The 21,540-nt window shown below is 46.3% G+C and overlaps 1 protein-coding gene across 3 annotated transcripts in view; it reads right to left on the minus strand.

The window, feature by feature from the left end:
• The window catches only part of FBLN2 (fibulin 2), a 105,546-nt gene extending 85,328 nt beyond the window's left edge, over positions 1 to 20,218 (minus strand). The window contains exon 1 of one of the 3 annotated variants that reach the window (XM_032194087.1): positions 20,089 to 20,218. The gene's annotated coding sequence lies outside the window, so the exon portion shown is untranslated. Of the gene's footprint in view, positions 1 to 8,184; positions 8,286 to 19,115; positions 19,163 to 20,088 lie in introns of those variants that run through there. The other 2 variants (XM_032194086.1, XM_032194084.1) reach the window with 2 other exon arrangements.
• Between the last annotated feature and the right edge of the window lie 1,322 nt (positions 20,219 to 21,540).

Raw genomic sequence — 21,540 nt, forward strand, 5'->3', positions numbered from 1 at the left:
AGGTGAACGTTGTAAATACTCTGCACTGATGAGCGAAGGAAATAAATTGTTCTCATTTGCCTTAAGAGTTGCACTCCTCACTTCCCACTCAGGATAAATAAATCCCTGCTTCCCATAGTACTCCCTCTTATTTAGTACTTTTTGGTGAACACCGTAAGCAACCAAAGCAGAACCTGCTCCTGCATTTGGTCTCATAACCCTGCTCCTCAAAAAGTATCCTTTCAGGTCCTGGATTACACTTCTCTCTCCCCTGTCTTTCCCTAACTTCCTCCCGGATAATCCAGTTTCTGTCCCCCAGAGCTCACGTATCTGCAGGGTTGCTGCTCCTCTCACCAAGGCACAAAATAGCTGCAGTCTCAAGGACAGCAGCATGCAAGATCTGAGCATCTTGTTTCCAGTCACTCCCCAACCCCCTTTCACCATTTCTTCTTTCTTCAGTGAAGTGCCTACGATGCTGCTTACAACTTTCTTTAAGTAACAGATTCAAGCTTCGCATTTATTTGTTTGTTTTCTCAATCCAGTTGTTTTCTTTATCTTCCACTGCACAGGGGACCAGCCAGCACTCTGCACCTCACAACACATTGTTTCCCTAACCCTAGGATACAAAAAAAGGTTTCCCCCACCCTAAAATAGAAATTAGGCAAAAGAAAGCCCACTTTTTAACTGACAGCTTAGCAAGTGGCAGTTTCTGACCTGCCTACTGCCATGTGCCACCTCGGAAATAACTAACAGCTGCTTTCATTGAGGGAAGACTGACGGAACTGCAACACTGTTTTCTGCAGTATACCTGCAAGGCAAAACTGCTCCCCCGCCGGGATGGCAGCTCTTCTACTGCCTGAACTTCAGCCTCAGAACTGAGGACCTTGACTGGAAACTCTCCGGAGTAGCTCAGGGGGGTTGCTTCAGTCCACCAATTAATTTCAAATGACAGTCACAACAAAACGTCAATGCAGTAATTTTGTAGTAAATAATTTTTCAGTGAACGTGTCTTGGCCTTGACATTGTCATGATGAATAGTGGATCTCTATCTGCCATGGTGAAAATAACCCTTACTGTGCGGTGACCATTTTATAGTCTCTTACTATTTTTGGTTCACAGTTCCTCCACAACATTTATACAGCACTCTGTCAACGTAGCTCTTTAGGTCCATCACACACATAGCTGCTGTCTCCAGTCAGGATTTCCCTAGGAGTAGGCTGTGACTTGTGACATTTTCGCCTCAAAATGCACAATGGTTTTTCACATTGTAGTGAAATCCCCCAGAAGGGTCTGAGATCAAACTCCTTTCTTTTATGACTCAACAGGATCCAAATCTGTCCCTCAAGAGAGCAAACATGCTCTCAGTAACCAACTGTAGCAACAAACCAACTCCTTTCATGAGCTATGCTCCGCTCCACAGCTGAGAAAATATATCTTCTGCTCCCCCAGCTGCAGAGCGCACCTAGCTGAGACTTGCGTGCCAGTAGGTGAACTTCAGCACACCCTGTGCTGCCTGTGCTCCAGCTTTCAAATAACACTTCAAGGCAGCACACAAGGCCATCGCTGCCTTTGTTCCATACACAGAGGGCATTATCCTGCCCTATTCCTCTGGATAAAGGCTGGGGAGGGGAGGGGGAACTGGAATAAGGAGCAGATGAAATGCTAGCTCAAATTTACCCATAGCAAGTATGCTGTAGCTTGTGATCCTTTTCAGGTTTTGGAAGCATTACTCCTGTGAGTATCCTGTGAGTTTTCTGTGCTCTAATGTGAGCAGAGAGTCTTTCTGTCAGAAAGAAGGGACAAGAATCAGTATCACAAGAAGAAACACCTGCCCTGACCACCACTTCTGTCTCAAAGGCTTGTCAGGAGTTATCTGGTATGAACCAAGATCTTCAATGCAGGGCAGGGTGCACAGGACCTCTGCTGCCAGATGCCAGTCTGTGCCCAGACCAGCACGCAAGGACCATGGATACAGGATGAAATGGAGACATAAAAGACAAGGTGGACGCATCTCCCAACAGAAACTGGTACCAGTATCGCTAAACAGTCATCTCCTTTTTCCTGCCTCTGCTCAGCCCCATTTTGTGATTTCCCTGTCCTTTGGGTTTCTACAAGCCATGAAGGAGGACACAGAGTTTAGCAATCAACCCCAAAGACAGGCTGGGCTAAGGACTTATAACTTTCCACTGAAAACTGTTCAGCTATTGAATCTGGTAGAGCATGTGCCCAGACATCTTTTGGTAGGAAGACGAATTTGGGTTTATTTCGGCACTCACATACATGCCCTCTCCCCACCCATGCCACGAGACACCGGACAGCAGACAGAGCACATCTGTACCGAGTGGACTAGACGCACCACGAGGCACACTGCCAACCAGAAAGTAATAAAGTCCAGAAAAAGAAACAACGATCAATCCTACAGGAACAGATTCCTCATATGGTGACAAAAGAAATCCCAAATAAGAGTCATTATATATACCAATTAAATTCTTTAGCTAGAGCAAAAAAAAAAATATATTATTTTAATGGAGAAAAAACTAGAACATTTGGTTAAAATGTTCTCACAGAAATGTTAATTACCACAGGCATTAAGCAAACGGAAATCAAAGCCTACCATTTGTTGAGCACTTTGAAAAGTTTTAATGCAAAAAACGTGCTTGAAAGAAACCTTCAATTTTTCCTCATGAATGAAAGCAAATCCCTGTAAATGAAGCCTACATCTATCATGCTGCTAATCAGTCAGCAGCCACAGATGTAATCCATCAATCAAAATCGTTCCTGTGCAAACTTTCCATAAAAGATAATGGAATTAATTTGGTTTGCTGGATACTGAAACGTGAAAAGATGCCTGCTCTGTTATTTCATCTTGGAGCCCCCCATTCAGAGACAACAATAATGCCAGATGTAACTAATAGAAGTTACCCTCACAATACCTCCCATCTTCCACCCTGTGTTATTCTTCACTGATCCTCCAAGATTGAAGAGTTGTGTAAAAGAAGCTGGGAGTTGCTGCCTGACTCCTGCTTTTGGGCAGCAACCTGTCCCCTAATCCCCTGCCTCAGCACGAGGGCAGGGAAAGCTTTGCTCCTGTGGGGCCGGGGAGCCCTTGAGGCAATGTGACAAGCAACCCATGTCACAGGCACCCAGAACACATGTGCAGCTGCCTGAGAGCTTTTATCATACCTGCTGTAGCACTCAGCCATAGGAACTGAACTTGATGCTGACCAGGAACATGTCTTACAGGCAGACCTGCCAGAGAGCATCTGGATGGAAACTGCCCTGGGCCCTGCTTACCCTCCAAGAGATGCTAAGGCCAGTAATAAATACTACCTCATTTACTGAAGGCTAAACCTAGAGAAGCATTCTGGGTGAGGCAGCCTCATTAGAATTCATTTATAACCAACCCCAAACAGATTTAAAGCTATTTAGGGTTCATCATAAAAAGAAAGCACTGACTCGTACTCTGAAACTCATGAAAGCAAAGTATCTAGTATTATTTCATGCTCAACATACACACATACATATGAACATATAAAGGCATGTATTTCTTGTACTACTGTGGCACATGAGGATAATTTCCTGAAGCTAAGAGCACTGTTTTGGGGTCTATTTTTGGTAGTCTGTACAGAATCTCACACTGACACACTCAGATGACAAACAGTTTGCTCTGCATCTAAATACGTTTACTCAACTTCTGCTCTCAGATGCACGTATGCAGTTCTTCTTGTGGTCATAATGATTTGTGGTTCTGTACAATATTTACCCTACGAACCAGAATGATATTAGAAGAGCAAGTTTTGTTTACTTTGTAAGTTATACATTACATTTTCTATTACCAGAGGAAGCTAGTATGGTTTCCTGTGTAAGTATGCAACCCATACTCCAGAATATTTCAAGTTATTGATGATCAACAAATACAAGTTAGCCTATAACAACTTGCAAATAAAGGCAGAACATAAAAACTAAAAATTTCAGCAATCCAGAAATGCTGATACTACAAAATTTGGGTTTGTTCTAGTAGGAAACATGCTATGTTTTTATAAGATATTTAGCAAAAATGAAATTTTATTTTAACTGCTGCCCTGAAGAAAACAAGTCTCATCACTTGATGGAACAAACATCCTTTGAAGGAACAAACCAGACTTTCTCCAGTATTTAAGAGAAAAAGTCAGATCCTTTCAAGTATATGAAAAGGTAACCTATCTCCATCTCCTCGTATAGGATTCTGAGGAAATGATGTAAACATTGATGTAAACTTTGCTTTTCATGCCAGGTGACATCCAGGTATTTCTCCTATGCTGGAGAGAGAATCCAGAGCAATCTACTGCTTAGAGGTCTACTTTTGCATTAAATTATGTGCGTACAGCTGCTCCCACTAACATAAAATACAGTCTGAATAATTTTCTGTATGTTACCTTGTAGAGGTGCATATCATTTAAGTAACAAGAATATTTCATTCCCTTTGACAACATATTTGTTGTTGTTGCTGTTCTTGGTACATTAAAATTTATATATGTACTCTGGTCAGTGTTTCTCCTGTAAGGGAAGGAAGCTATTTTATTTTCCAGCTAAAGAAAATCTACAACTCTAAGATGATTTATGCATGGGGAAAGAAACCATTAACACAAAGGATGAAGAATGAGCTGATAATCACTCCCTTCTCCACAGTCCAGCACAAGGCTGGCAAGAAAAATTAAGATGACGAAGTCACTAATATGCAAAAGATAAAACAAAGTCTCCTAAAAATCACATGACATTTGGTTAAAAAGAAGAAAAAAAAAAGTAAACACAAGTGATTAGGACTACAACATATTCTTCACAGTGAGAGCAGAGCTATTCCAGCTGTCCAGCCTTCCCTCAGACTCCTCTGCTAGTGCTGCCACAAACACAGCCTCTGAGCCTGCAGTAACAAGCAGCCATCCAGCAGAAAAAGGCACCTGCAGAGAGCCTTCCTGTGGCACGACCTCACCTCTCCCCAGGATGATTTTAAACACTCTGGCAGCCCAGTCAGACGTTCACAACCATCTGACTGATTTGGGAGACTGGGAGAGGGAGGATTTTCATCAGATACCCAATCGTTATAAGGGTACTAGAACTTTTGCAGAATCATTTCTAAATGGAAGCTGCTGGTACAGTGATCTTAGCTACTCAAAGTGCAAAGAACAAGAACAGAGGGGTCCATGAATCTAAATTCTCTAAAGAACAAGGCTTTAGTTTAAATTCAGTTTTCTAGAAGTTACCTCAACTGATGAAGCTTCTTCTACAGTCAGTGAAGAGGTGGGTAAAACTTTGGAGGGCAATTAGTATTACTAATAGTCCATTTTAAGATGTGTGGATTGCCCCTTAGAAATGTGCTTGTCTTTATTCACTTTATGAGGACCTTAGACAATTAATTACCTTATTTTTGAGTAGATAAAGCTGAGGAGCCTGTGATTTTTCAATCTGCAAAGGAAAACTTTACAAGGAACAAGACCAAAGTTTATAGAATTGAGAGAGAGACATAAAGGGAAAGTGAAATTCATTCACCAGACCTGGGCCACCGAAGTGCATAGGCCAGTGAGAAGAAAGCCATCATTCCCCAAAATGCTAGCTGCCAGAATCTCAGTAGAGCTCTGAAAAATGATGGAGGTTCATCATCCTAAGAGATCCTGTCATTTAGAAGAATGGAGAATGAAATTGGTGCAACTTCTGGCAATTCTCACAATCCACTGTTTGACCTGTATGACTAGCTTTTATGGGGGTTGCAAGATGTGGATCATGATGGAGATGTTCTGCTCAGTTCTGTAAGTTTAGCTATATTACACACTGGTGTGATGACTGTCATGATTTGAGTCTTCATCACTTCCACACTATTCTCAGAGAGCCAAAGCTCTACAAATCAGATAAGGCAGAATTGCATTGCATGGAGACAAGATGAAGACATTGCCCATCTATCTGATTATAAATGTAACATGTTCTTTTTATGCAGAGACTGCTGTCAGTATATATTGACCATGTTATATACTCACCACTGCCTTCCAAATCCTCAGAAACATGACTTTCCCTTTGGGATATTTAAGTAAAGTAAAAGTTCACCTTTAAAGCAATGTTAAGCAATAGCTTTCCATGTTACCTTCCGATGCATACTACCACTTCAGCCTACAGACGCTGTTTTTCCTTCAGCAGAGGATTTCAAGTTGTTTGACTATACCCTGTTTATTTTACACAAATGCTATTCCTTTCTTACAGATGGATATGATCCATTGAAGACCTGGAACATTTTATCCCATAGCAAAACTCATTCAGAGTACCATCTGTTCTTCCTACAGGGGCACAGTAACGCCAAAAACTGTTTAACATTCCATAAATTAAGACCATATAATGGATAGCTCATTGTTAAAGGGAAGCAAGGAATAATTTGGAACCTGATGACATATATTTTGCTGGGATTTTGCCTTATAAATAGTATCCAATGTATTATTTTTGGTTTGCTTCCTTAAAAACATCACATACTACATTAAGCAGCAAAGGCATGTCACAACCAGGACCATCCTAATGCTTGACTTTATCCCCACTTCCATCAGGGTCAGCAGGATCCTTTCTAATGACCTCAGGGGGGTTGCACTGGTCCAATGGGTTAGAACAGATTCACTGAAAAAACAGATTCTGTTCTCATTTACCCTGGTTTGCATTTGTTGCATCTGCATGATAAACTTCCTAAGAGAATAGAATTCAAGCTTTAAGTTTAAGAGCCATTAAAATATTAATGCAACATCTATAAAATATGACATATGTTGCACTTACACACACACACACCACTTCACTTATTGGTAAGAAACCCTAGCCAGAAATGAACTGTTACTTGTTACTCCTTTCTACTTCAAAATGCAGAAGTTTAATCAATAAAAGGGTTGGGCATAAAATCCTACTATGGCTATGTATCATTTAACATGAAAACAGCCTTATTTTGCCATCCATACAGAGAAACCGCAATTAAATAGAAGTCTACAAAAAAAAAAAAAAAAAATGGAGCACGCAAAAGAAATCAATAGTGCTTAATTGGAAAAAAATGGCACTGCAAAATCCTCCGCCCAAGAGAGGGGCTGAGTGGCACCATGCCCGGTGCTCCGGGCTGCCTGGGGACAAGCAGTCCTCCCTAACATGCAACTCTCGTCACACACGCTGGGAGCTGCGTGTGAGCTGTGCTTCTCCGTCCCAGTGCACAAGTTGCACTTCTTAAATCAGAAAAGTGCTATATGGCAGCGTGCTTCAGGACTTGTTGGGGAACCGGAGAAACCACCGACCCTGAAACTCTAAAAGTGGTAAGAATTAGCGTCTAAAGCTTGAGCTGTGTCTGTGGAGTTGTTACTTAAGACTACATCCGTAAGCTTATACAATTACTACCATCTCTTTGTGAAGCTCTCACATTGCTACAATGAAATTTGCAGAAGCAGCGCACTTCCAGCCCAAGCATTACAGTTCCCAGAGACAATGCAGAGACATTTCCATCCCATCAGGTCCTTGGCGGTGGGGGAAGGGCAGGAGTGGCGGGGAGGGGGAAATGCAACCTGAGAAGTGGTAAGTGTGTCAAAATCCAAATTACTTGGAGATATTTTGCAGCACAATCATCCTTTATGCTTGTGCAGCTCAGCTCATATGGCTCACATTCAGCCTGTCACACCGAATCATTGCTACTTCTTGACTTGCATTAACAAAAACAAACCTAACTTTTGCTTCAGTATGTGAGGTAAAATGCTCCCCGAATCCACAGTCAAAAGGCCAGAAGCGGCATTAAAAATAATTGCTTTTGTAAGAAGCTCACTTCTGACGAGAAGTAAAAAAAAGCTCGGTGAAGTTCTGCCTAACAGCACTAGCACACATGTGTTGCTTATGGAGTATTTCGCAGAAAACCGTACTGCAAAAAGCTTTGTCCATACGCAGAGCAGATGCAGTCTTACCTAACAAAGCAAACCCGCCTCTACCTACTTAAGTCTTTAAATTGAATTAAACCGAAGATATTTAGCAAAAGTTTCAGAGTATCACAAAGAGTTAGAAAGTAAATCTGGAAAACAGAGTACAAAATCAAAGAGTAAACACAGCCAGATAAAATCTTTGCAACTAGCAGAAAATAAGGCACAAAGCAAAGCCAGCACTCAAACAAAGTTATTTTACACTTCTCCCAACAAATTTGCAACAAATGTCCAGTTAGGAAAGATTTCTGCTGACCTGTGGATGTGCAGCACTGTAGATGCAGTGAGTTTTCCTATCACCTTTTGTTCCCAGCCATGTCAGCTGTGCTCTGCTCCAAGTGCTGCTCACACTCCCAAATCCCCTTTTCCAGCTCTATCTTAGGAACTGCCCAGATTTTGTAGTGTAATCTGAGCAGGGAAGTACCATGTGCCTATGATATGGTTAATTCACTTTTTACCCCCCGCGATGCCTAAGGAAGCTGCCTCGCATTTCAAAGCTCTGCCTGCGACCGTCTGACCCAGGTATGGCCGGGGCAGCACCGGGGCTGCCTCCTGCACATGCACGGGGCTGTTAAAGAGCTCATTCCCAAATTGCAAATCCCAGGACAGGGGCTGCACCCAGCCACTGATGACCATGGTTCCCCTTCCTGGGGTGCTTGGCACACAGTGGGGCACAATGCCCCACATTGAAGGGAGCCAGTCCCATTGCCCAGGGCCACCACCACTGTGCTGGGGGCACCGCTGTCCCCGGGACCAATACAGGGCCCTTCATAGAGACAACTCTGGCAAGGCCCAGTGAGCCCCAGTGAAGCTCGGGCATCTGGTCTGGGACCTCTGGCAATGAAGACGTTAAATGGGGCATGCTGCAAGACTCCCAACCACTCCTCTCCAGTGCTGCCATCAGCTCAGTGAGAAACCCTCTCAGCTTCTTCTGTTAACAAAAGAAAGCTCTCCACACACAGCCGCAAAACTTCTTTCTGTTAATTATTCTGTTAAGATTCTTCTATTTTCACCGGTCTACTTTTGTTTGGTATTTGCAGTCATATCACAGAATCACAGTGACTGAGGTTGGAAGGGACCTCTGGGGACCACCCAGTTCAATATACACTGATAAGATCCCTGCCCAGCCGTCTCTTCTCCAGGCTAACCAGGCCCAGCTCTCTCAGCCTCTCCTCATAGGATATGCCCCTGTCCCCTCATCATCTTCATAGCCTTCTGCTGGACTCGCTTCAGGAGCTCCATGTCCATCTTGTAGAGAAGAGCCCAGAAATGGGCACTCCATGCTTAATGATGAGAAGTCTGCACTGCAGAGGGGGAGGAAATGCCTCTCCTTCCCAAAGTCTGCACTGGGAAGAGTTAAACCAGCAGTGAAGCTGCCAAACACACATAGAGCAGCATGGTCACAGAAGACAGAGCAGTCTTTGAGCCCTGTCACTCCCGCTCATCCAGTCCCAACCACACCATCAGGTCCTGAGTACAGCACACCAAAACCCGAGTGATTTACAACCAGTACTGACCTGGCGCAACTTTCTCCTCAATTTTTAGGCCTTGGAAAGGGAAAAGCCCAAGCAGTCAATGGTTGTGTTATTTCCCAACTTCCTTGAATGCAATCTACATGTAATCCCAGTGTCAATACTGTCAGTGTTTCAAATGCTCCTAAATCAAATTACACAGGAAGGCTGAAGGGGCATCCAGCCCCACTTGGCAAGGGCTCACTAAAGAAATGGGTGATTTCTATTTACGGTCTTGGACAAGCCTGGGCAGCGGGAGGGAACAGCTAGAGCTGCTTTCAAAAGGCTGAGAAGGAGCCCTTAGGAGAGATTAAAGGGGAGCAACAGTCAGGGATCTTGGAAAAGGAAGAATCTAAGACACAAAGATGGCCAATAACAGGAAAGTTCTGGGGGAGCTTTAATTCTTGTCCAGAAGAATGCAAAGCAATTTCTTGTAAGGAACCTGCTTTTTATAGGCTTGGCTTTGTAATACCTGCAAATACCTTGTGTGGGATTTTAATGATCCCATGATGCTTCTGAAATTTTCCTTTCTTCAAACTCTAGGCCATTGGATAAGCAAGTTTATTCTAAACCAAAGGTGCCAGTTCCATCTTCCCTGGTGAATAATTAACTAAAATCAGTTATGTTTGAAATCAGAATGCATGTGAGATAAAACAAGAAATAACATACCCTATAGGACTACTTTAAAGAAAACTATAGTCTTCGATTATGCATTCAAGATCTCAATCAGCTTGGAAGTTTGATCTTGATCAGTTACAATGGATATTGCTTACAAAAAAAGTAAGCAAAAGGAAGTGATCCCAAAGGTTAGGAATGGTGGCCACCAGACATCTCTCTTGCTGGCTGGCTGGGCGTGCACTCAGAGCACGGCCCTCTGCCAAGCACTGGCACCATCTCCGCTGTGTCACAGGCAGTGCTCCATGGTCCTCACCCCATTCACACATGAATCCATGCCCCCCAGGTGGTGACCGATTTCCATGGACCTCAAGCCCTCTGGGTCAGTGACAGGCAGCGAGGGCTGCGCAGCCGGGGCAGGTCACAGCTCGCTGCAGGAAGCCAGCCCTTCAGTGCTTAATTTCAGTAGCCTGCAGAACAGGCTATAATTTGCTGAAATGATGATTAATCAGATCTTATTTTTGTCTAAGGCAGTTAATGAACAGCTAATTAAGTACCTCAGTAATTCTGAAATAACAAAAGGATGCTGCCTGAGTGATAACTAATAGCTACTTAACGGCTCCGACTAGCGTCATGGTAAAATCAAGTCTGACTGAAAGGGCAGAAGATGCGACCAGGAGGTCCCTTCACCCACATTGTCACCAAGCCACCATTTTTCTCCTGCCTCAGAGAGCCCCTTAGGGCTACAAAACCCTGTTCTGAGCACTGTGCAGACATGGAGCGTACCAGGCATAGGGGCAGCCCCTGCAGCCCTGCCACTGCTGGCACCCAGGGCTTCACTCTTTTTCACTGCACACTGGGGCTGCAGACATCCCCATCCCAGCTGCAGCTCTGAAGAGGGCTCCAGCTGCTGCCTCCAGCCTGTCCCTGTGCCCATCGCTGCTCCTCAGGCCTGCAAGTGGCAAGGAGGAGCTGGGAGCGCTTGCAGTGCTGCATGGCCAGGGGTCAGCGTGTCCCCAGGCAGCCACTGCCCGCCGGCTCCGTGGGACTGTGACTGTCTTGTGCTTCAGTTCATATCTTCTCCAGACTCCAAACAAATCCATAAAAGCTTAATTCTGATCATATAAATCAGGATAAGATTAAGCTATATAAACACAACTTAATGCGGTACCAAAGAAGCAAGGAATGATGGTTTTTAAAGAATACATTTTTTTTTTTCTTATTTTTTTTCTTTATTTTTTAAAGCATTTCTTCAGTGGGAATAGTGCTGGAGCAAAGAATGCAAAACCATAGAAGCTTCCAAGAGGGAGGTCATGTGAAATTACTGTATTTCAAGATTTTTCCAAATCACTAACATTTTGATTCTGAATGCATTTGTAAGAATCTGCCAACGAACAATCTTTCATTGTCAAATCAGACAATTTTTTTTTTCATCTTTTCTAACTGTCCTTCCTTGTTTCAGGTATTTAAAAAAAAATAAAAGAAAAATAAGATGTGGAGAACTGATACCATTTCTGTAGAAACTTCAGCAACCTACAATGACACTGCAGATTTTTTCAAATAAAAAAACAACCCCCCGAAAAAGAACAAAGAACATCCTTTGTTTCAGACAAAGAATTTCAGGAGAAACCACAAAATGTTCAAGCAAAACATTAAACATTTGATTTTCCACCCATTTTGCCAGCAGTCTAAGTTTTCCCATAGTTCTAATATCAGTGTCAATAAGGAGGGGAGGGGAAGCAGGTCAGATGGACTGCAGTCAGGCTGCAACCCCAAATCTGTGCTAATTGAAGGATAGAAACAGGATGTGATTTGCAGAGAGCATTTCTCTCCTTTAACTTAGTTTTTCTTTTCGTGAGGAAACAAGACCTACTTAACTTGCCCATCAGGAAAAATGCCATTGAACAACAGCTCGAAGAAGTTACTGGCCTTGTTGCACAATTACGGGCTCTACTGCTGCCCGAATGCTTGCCTGCGAACACCTAACCATGTGTCCCATCCCAGTGACTGATACAAATGGGCTTGGTGCTCGCAGGGCTAGAGCCCAAACATAAGGATGTCACTGATGGCAGATGTTATTGAGTCTCTTTAAATGAGTTTTAGAAAAGCAGGCTTAAAAAGAAATGGAAACATTTCATTTTAAACCCAGTGGAGACTGCTTTATTTAAAACACACACATGCTTGCCTGACATACACTTCGCTGCCTATTAAAATCCTTTTTCCAGTGCAGAGACGTACCTCACCCACGGCAGCACCTGGAGCCTAGCTGCACAGCGGGTATCTCAGTGCCCAGCCCTGCACAGTCACGTAACAAAAAGGCATTTCTGGCCTCAGAGACAGACAGACAGGGACTAGAGCAGTGTAACCAAGAATTATAATCAAATGTGACACTGTCTAGTCTAGAGGTATGCTTCAGCTTCAGGATTATCATCATAAAGTGCTCATTTATTTTTTCCACTGTTAACAGGATAGATGTTAATAAAGTAAGTATATACCAGTGAGTTTCCTTTTTGCTTACTAGCATCTTAGTTCATTTTGTTTAAGTTTAAGAACAAAAGTGAAGCACTCAAATGAACCTGTTTGCCCAGACTGAAGAGATGTTACTGCATGATCATGGTCTTTTACACATCCTAAATATTCAGACACTTGCAACACCCCAGGGCATAGTGTACTATGTCAACACTTTGAAAAGAATGCAAAAGTCTTAATAAAAAGAGAGAGAGAGAGAGAGAGAGAGAGAGAGAGAGAGAGATTGCTTATTCACACTCTTGCTGTTAACGTCTGCATTTTACCAAGGCCCACGAATGATTTCAGACACTTTCCACAGGGCATACCCTTCTGGCTCAAAGCAAGCAGCTGTGCCAGAAACCAAACAGCACGTCAGGGAGCAGGCTGCAGCTCTGGTTTGCTCTGAAGGCACGCTGTGATGTTTCAGGGCACGCAGCAGTTCCTCTTAGCGAGTGGCTCCATTTATGCTATTTACCCATTCAGGGCTGAGAGGTAATCCCCCAAATCAATCTGCTCTCTGCAGTATCAGGTTATATCTTTTCCAAGTGGCCGTCCAAGGTTTATGCACTAATCATACCCAGTCTTTCAAGATAATCGGATGTTAGATTACATTGATTATTTGATGGAGCTTCACACTTGAGGCGGATTAGTTTAGAATTGGAAAAACGTGACCAAACGTAAATGTTCTGGCAACAAAAACTGAGTAAGGGGGTTAAAAAAAACAAAACAAAACAAAAAAACTCAACGGGCCTGGAAGAGTCCCTGGCAAGCCTCAGCAGCTCAACAAGAAAGATCTCTTCTGATGAATGACTTCATCAAGCCACTAGCAAACCTGCCGTGCCTCTCCTGCCTCCCAGCTGTGCTGCAGAGCAGACCCCTGCCAGCAGCCTTGCACCCCACAGCAGTTCCTCCTGTCCTCCCTAACTCACCTCAAGAAGGAAAAAGACAAAGCCCAAAGCCAGTAGGATTATCTTCAATAGTCTAAGCAGTGGCTTGAGATAATCCACTCGATTTTGCCCAAAGCAATTTAGGAAGTGCTCAGAGTATGCAGGCAGCAGATAGGAGAGCTGCCACCTCCTGCTGGAGGCCACAACCACTGCCAGGGGAGATCTGGCGGCAGTCAGAGGGGACAGGTAATTGCCCATGCCTGACCTCATCCTCGGGGCTTTCAGAAGGTGCAAACAAGGCCCCAAAGCTCAGCCCGACCATTGCTGCTAGCATCGTCCCAGCCAGCAGTATGTTCTGCAAAGCAAAACTGTATCAAAAGTAAAACAAAATTGGTATCAAAATTAAAATCTGGCAGCCCGTTCTCATGCAAAATCCATCACGGGTGATACATTTGTGGAGGACAGCTGGAAAAAATCCACGATGTTTAATGACATGGTAAAAGCAAACCTTGAGCAAACAACTTTAAATCATTTGAAATACTACTGCGAACGGACGGAACGTTACAGTGCTCACATGTTACAATAATTAATCATTTCCAAACAGTTGTTTTTAATTCCTTAAGAAAACACATCGTTTGCAGAAGTTGTGCGTTTGTTTTTTTGTTGATTTTTTTTTCTTTTTTCTTTTTTTTCTCCAGACATATATTTAAAGTAGCATTCTCCCATGAAAAGGTTTCAGGCTCTGCAACACTGCAGAGTTTTGAAAGTATTCTGTCTCCTTTGTATCTAGAGTATTTATGACACCAACAAAACAGTATTTTTCCAGCTCCCATCTCTTCTTCTGGTAAGTAATCTGGTCTCCAAAGTCCAGTGCATAGTAAAGAAAAGCAAAAGTCCTGGAAGTTGTTTCTATAAAACACTTAGGATGGGACTGTCACAGAAACATGGACAACAAATTGCATTTTAATTTAAAAGGGAATAAAAATCTCATAGGCATCGTCAAAATCTCTTCCTATGCATGCATATCCAGTATCATCTTAAACGGTTCACAAACCCTCAGGTAACTAAGCAGGCCTGTCCTTTCATGGGTAAAATAGCAAATTAAAGTCTGAGCTATTCTGTCTGCACCACAGAGACACCCTTAAGGAGCCCAGCTGGTCCCAGACCTGGTGGCTGCTGCAGGGCACCGGTGACTTGTGAAATTTCCCAGAAGGAACTGTTAACAGGACCCGAACCAGGAGCAGGGGGAATAGGAGTCAAGCTGAAATTAAGGACAGCACAAACACAAGTGTGTGGGGCACATCTTAAACCGATCCCGTCTGACAAACACGTTTAAATTGATGCTGGACAAAGGGCTCGGCTCTCGTTTCAGAGAAGCCCAGGGGACGCCCAGACAGCCTCTCCTGGAGAGGCTGCAGCAGGAGCTGGCTGAGGACCAGCAGCCAGCTGGTAGTCCCCCGCCGCACGTCTGGCAGGAGGGACAGAGCGAACATTCACTGCCGTACTGCAGACTCAGCTAATTTAAGTCAAAACAAAGGTGGTTTGAGCTAACCTGGCTGGCTTTGCAGTGAGGTAGATTAAGAACACCCACAAGACCCCTTCTGCAGCTCTGTTGGGGATACAGCCTTTGCTGGTTACAGTTTCTGTTTCCAAAAAGTCATGTATCTGAGCCCCAGGAATTGCTTTCTCTCTCTCTCTCTGCATCGCCAGTCTAGACAAAACCAGGTTAGGACCCTTCTTTGACTAGCCATGTACAGGTGTAAGGGGTTAGCAGTCACTAAAACATTTTGCTGATACAGGAAGAAATGAGCTCCTTGTCTCCAAGGTTTGTTCACCAAACAGAGGCAAGTAAAAAAAAGAACTGAACCAAAGTTTAATTCTAACAAAGAAACTCCCACCGAAACTGGCAGGACAGAAGCCTCTGGAGTGAGGAGGGACAACTTTTAAAGCTTCACTTTGATGAGGAGCATGGCTTACCCTCCTTCATGACTTGCCCTCAAGCACCAGCTCGGCCAGCCCGGCTGTCACTGCCTGCCTTCATTCACAGAAAGGAGACCGTGCTGATGAGAGCCACAGGATCTAGAGCACCCAGCAGTGAATGTCAGCAGCATCTCCCGGTCTAACATTTGTTTCTGCAGCTGCCCCTGGGCTGGGGGTCACATCTGGACAACTAAGCCCGGGCGAGCTGCGTACTCAGATCATTGACGGTGCTTTAGATTCTCCCCGAGTTTGGATTCGATCCACAGAGTTCATTAGCAAGCAAGTCAGACAGGAATGTATGACTCTTAAAGCAGACCAGGAGATGTAATTAGCACAACTTAATTTTCATGAACAATATATTAGGTTTGTAACATGCCAGAATGAAAGGGTAACACAAAGGGTCTGATCTTGCTCTAATCATGTTCAGAAGAAGGAGCTGATCCAGGCCACAAATAAGCTGCAATTTCTTCATATCTAGGTGGGATATGTGTTTGTTTCAACTGTTTTATTTCTTAAGAGAAGACCACAGCAATGTAACCAGGAGAAAACAAACCAGCCTTTGGAAAGCCCCTTTCAGAAGACTCTTTCTTTTAGCTCCTGAACTACACGAACATAGAACTGAGAAAGACCTCCTGGGATATTAAACCCAAGCCCCTGTTATTAAAGGCAACATGTCACATCCAGCAAAGAAAGGTTAATATTATGCCAATGAGCTGGCAGGAAATCCAAATTTCTAATGCAAGTGAATAAGGGGAAAAGCCACACAAAAGTGAATGCATGGGACCGTATCACTATATCAGAGCCTTATCCTAAACACAGGGGCTGTCGGTGCCTCTAAGAAGAGATAAGAGGCAGAGTCATTAAGGGTCAAGGTTCTTTGTGCCACTTGGGATCTGCATACAGACCAGTAACACATCAATGGAGCCCAGCCTCAGGACAGAGGAGGAAGGGGAGCCCCAGCAGGCACGGCACTGCCATCTCCTGGGGCAGCTTACAGCCCTGAAACAAGGGCTGCCTCCAGAACAAACACAGCACGGCCAGGGACTGAGGGCTGCTGACTCAGGAAGGAGGAAAGCAGCCCCAAGGCACTGATGGGCCAGCTAGTGGCACCCTGGTTTCTTCAGGGTATGACACTGGAAAGCCTGAAGGCAGCTGTAGGAAAGCACATACCCATTCAAGCCTTTCACCAACCACAAAAGTCTCTGAATATTTTAAGGGACACTTCTGGTTTTGCCAGGAGCAGATAAATGCCAGCTCTTACCCACAGACCAGGTGAAGAAACTCCAAGGCATGAGAAAATTCCCAAAGAGCACTTTTAAAGAGACTGACATGGTAAATATTTGTCACCTCCCAGAATAAAGGAGAGAAGGCAGCTGTGAAAAGAAAGCTTGGTTTGCTTCACAAGGGATGTAAAACAAGGGCTTGGGCAGTTCTGGCCACATGGAAATGCCCCAGTGGGGCCCTTCTCTTGTTGGGGAACTGTCCAGCAAAACTAAATGTGCTCTTCCATGCTGCACAGCTGAGTGGGACAGAGGGTATTGATGACACTGAAATGTCCGTCCCACTGCCCACCATCACCCTTGGAAGGCTACCTACCACTCAGTGCACAAATCCAAGTAAAGGGAGCTTCTTCCAGCTGCACGTAGGTCAGATGAATTTAGAAGTCTATAATGCCACACAATGACCTGATGCAACTGAAAATGTTTTAAAGTGGACAGAGAGGTCAATGGACAGAAGGAAGGAGAAGAGTAAAGGATCTTTACAATCATGGAAACTGATTTGAATTAAAAGATTAATTTAAAGCAAGCATTTACCTCCTCCTTGTCCCAGCATAGCCTGCGAAGCAGCTTACTGCAGTGGGCCCACAGACAAGGAATCACAGAGGTGGCACCAGGACTGAAAGCCTCAACTGCTTTGCCACTGGTTTCTCGTCTTCACTGGAGAAGGTAAAAGGTTAGCACTAGATGGTCTTTAAGGTCCCCCAACCCAAGCCATTCTGTGATTCCAGCCGCCGCACTGAATTCAACAAATCCTGCTCTGAGTTTTTGCCACGAGACAAAATACATGAAACGGTTACAATAATATGGCTGTTGAAAGACAAAGCAGCACTGGAAAAGGTTTGCCAACACACTAATGCCAATTAAGGGTGTGATTTTTGGATGACATTTTTATGCCAACACCAGCCCCTATTAATGCTGGTTTAGCTGTGTCTTCAAAGCGATTCCACAGGTCTAGCTGATACACCTTGGGAACCTAAGCAGTTTTTTTTTTTTGTTTGTTTGTTTGTTTTTTTTTTTTTTAAATTAAAAAAAAAATAATTTTTTGGCCTCTATCCTCTATAGGCCCCATTCTGCCACTCGTGGAAAAATCTTTCATTTTAAAAATAATTTCATCCACTCCACTACTGTAGTTAGTATTTTCTAACTACAGAGCTGCATCTTTCTCAAATAAAAATAACTGGATACCTATTAGCCATGTACCAGTTGTTGTTGTCATTAAAACACAGCCTGACCAAGCTACCCGTAAAGCTGTGTGTGGCTGCACGTGGGCTGTGCCCACAGCCTGTGCTGCCAGCAGAAGGGCAAGGATGCCCAAAACACAGACTTCTATGCGGAAGAGCAGTGAAGGGGAGGATGTGGCTGCGGGGGTCCATTAGACAGTCAGAGGACCAGACACACTCCCAAGCACCACCTCTCCGCTCATCACCTCTGGGTGCAAAGCAACAGCGAGGCTCAGCACTGCTACAGCTCTGAAATGACAGCACCTTTTCCTGTGGTACCAAAAGTCCCAAGAGAAATCCAGCGCTGCATGACACCCGTAAGCCCCCAGGGCCTTGTGGAGGGGCACAGACCGTGTGCCCAACCCAGCCACCTCCGGGCTCGCTCCCGCGGGTGCCTGGGCTCCGGAGACCGACGGGCTTGGATTGATGAGAGAAAGCGATGCGGTGAGGGGAGGCACAGGGGCACGGATCAGGCTGGGGCTCACTCAAGCCCTGACCATGCCATGAGCAATTCTGCTGCTGGGGGCTGCATTGCTGTGCCCACCTCCCAGCCTGGTCCCCCGAATGTCCCCGTCACGGACCCTGCCCCGCTGTCCCAAGGGGGCAGCCAGTTCATGCCCAGCACCGCTCTTTCCAGGAACCCAAGCACGCCGGCAGAAGCAGGCAGCAAGCACTTTCCTTTGCTTTCCCATCCATCTTCTCCCTTTCCTTTCAAACTTCCCGTTGGTTTTCGTTAAGCTCACATGAGGCCAGCGAGCCTGCACGACTTGGAGAAGGCTCTTACGGAATGGTTCTGCCAGATTTCCCCCACCTCCAAGTGACATTTGATTTGCAAACACTCCCACCGAACCGCAGGCTTCTCTCGCCTCCACCCAGGGAGTTGTTTTCAATAAAGCAACAGCCCCGAAACATCTACAGCAACTTTTTTCTTGCTTTTTTTTTTTTTTCCTTGACAATTTGCCACTTTCAGAACAACAACAACAACAAAGAGAGGCAGAGAGAAGAGAAGCAGTGGAAGGAAATATTTGCCTATTTATCCCGGTAGCCTGGAAACGGCTCCGGAGCGCGTCCCCCGCTCCGAGGGGCTGGGGGACTCCCCGCCGCCCGGCACCGCCGGGCGCCCCGCGAGCTGTCGCCGCGCTGCTCTGTCGCGACAGGGACTCCGCGCCCGGGGCTCCGCACTTACCGCACGGCTCCGCTCCGCTCGGGAAGGGGCGAGGGGACCCCGGGAGGCAGAGGGAGGGGCCGGAAAGCTGCGGCGGGGCTGCCCGGGGGGGCCGCCGAGCACCGGCACCGGCCCGGGCCGGGCCGGGAGGCGGGCAGCGCCCCGTGCGCGGCGCTCACCTGCGGGGGCAGGCTCGGCGCCCAGCTGAAACGGTGAGCAAAGAGCGGGGGTACAGCCCCCGCTGCTAACCCAGCCCCCCCGGTTTGCCCCGGTGAAGCTCGCTCAGGCCAGCCGAAGGGGCTTCGACGGCGGGCGAAGGAGGGTTTGGGATTCCCTTTGTCCCGCGGCTGCTTGCCGGGTGGAAGCTGCCCCACGCTTACCTGGCGGCAGCCCCGGGGGCTGCAGTCCCACTCTTTACATCAGCAGGGCCCAGCTGGCGTATTTACGTGACCACACGGACTGTTTACTGACACCCGTCCTGGTATAAATCGGAGACTTTGGGAAGTCTCTGATTTGGGAAGAAGTCTTTGGGAAGAACACATTCCCCACAGCACTGTGTCATCGGGAAAACACCCCTCAGAGGGCTGTAAGAATAACCCCAGGTGCCTTCCCCCTCGGCAGGCTCTCAGGCACAGCTGTCTCCCACACCTTGGCACCCATCCCACCCTGATGGGGACACTGGGCCCAGCTGCCCCCGGGGTGGCACAAACCATGCCCAGGCACAGGCAGTGGGGACAGCCACCCAGCGCAGAGGGCTGAGCATCCACCGCCTGGCTGCTGGCTTCGCCTTCCCAGGGACCAGGAGACGGAGCAGCAGCTACTGCGTGCTCAGAGCTGGTGGCTCCCAGCAGCACCTGGTCACCTCCTCCCATCGCTGCCATGGCAGGGGAGAGGTCCCTCTGCGCCCTCCTTCTCCTCCTCCTGCCCTCTCCTCTCCTCCTCCCAGCAGTCGCCGCCCAGCCCGCAGCCTGTGAGAGGAAGAACGCAGCATTACCTGGCACCCGCAGAAACTGCGCGCTGCCTCCGGCCCTCAGCAGCTCCCATTCACAGGCAAGTTTGAAATCTGCACAGGCAAAATGTGTGCACAATTACGGAAAAGTAGCAGTGTAAGAATTTCCATTTCTGAATAATGTGGTATCCTGTCTCTGACACGGCCAAAGCTTGGGAAAGTGGGACTGTCTTATTGTGCAATGTGGCAACGTGCGTGGGGATGGGGGCGCTGCCAGTCGCTGCTGGACACCCTCAAGCGATTGCAACTATGCAAAATTATTGTGTAACTCTAGCCAAAGAGGAAAAAATGCTATTTACTTTGTGAGGAAACAATCAACCCTCCAAAAATGATCTTACACAGTCCTGAATTTCATCCCAAGGAGAAACGAAAGCACAGAAAGAATAGGGGAATAACAGGCCGGGGGACTTGGATCTCTCTCCACCTCAGCAAAGATGTGATGTGAGCACTGCTGCTCTGATGGTGGCATTTACTGCCCCCTTAAATCATCTGGTGACAGTCCATGAGTGCCACTTGCTGCCACCCAGCTGCGCCACGAGCAGATGGGAAGCAGCAGAGCCAGCAGCAGCGTTTCATCGGGGCTTTACACATTCAGTTTGCGGCTGAGCTGGGCGCAAGCGCCCATTTGCTGGCTCTGCGCCCCAGGCCCTGCATCGCACTGCTTTGGGAAACACCAGGAGAGTCCGCTGGAGTCCACCCTACGGCTGGGATAATTTGAAACAGGAGGTACAGGGGACTCCCGAAATCACAGCAGCAGTTTTTGCTGTTAACAGCTGTGATAGCTTCAGCAGGTCTGTAGGGCTAATGTCTTCCATCAGAGTGATTCACGCCCATGGAGGACACTCAACAAGCAGCCAGGAGCAGAGATCCTCTGTCACGTCTAAGAGGGGCACCCCTGGCTCTGTCAAATCTTTCAGATTTCCCCTCCCCAAAATACCCAAGGACCATTACCTCCACTTGTGCTCTGCCAACACAGGCAGCAGCACCAGGAGATCCCAATGGCCAAACCCATTTAGATGGAAGCTAAATGTCTTCCTTAACACCTGTACAACAGCATTCCCAGTGCCCTCACTGTGTCCAGAGATGAGTGAGTAGCTGCAGGGGTTGCACGGACACAGCGTTCACTGGTGCACCTTCAGGCAAGGAAGGGTGCACGGAAGCTGTGCACAAGGTCTCAGGCTTGTAGCCAGAAGTTTACACCCACTGTCAGGGCAGAGAACCACGACAGAAGGACCAGATTCTGTCAGGAAATCACAGGCAGAGCAGGGCATAGTTCTGGGTCAAGTCACTTCATCCCTGTACACATGGGTGTAAACCAGCAATAACAGATGCCCCGTAGGCCCAGAGGGAGGGCAGAATCTCCTCAGCAGAGCAGAGCGAAATGGTCACTATGAACCCATCAGCTCAGCTCTGCTATGCCTTGCCACAACACCACTC

This window comes from Aythya fuligula, chromosome 10, assembly GCF_009819795.1.
Source record: "Aythya fuligula isolate bAytFul2 chromosome 10, bAytFul2.pri, whole genome shotgun sequence".
Taxonomy (NCBI): domain Eukaryota; kingdom Metazoa; phylum Chordata; class Aves; order Anseriformes; family Anatidae; genus Aythya; species Aythya fuligula.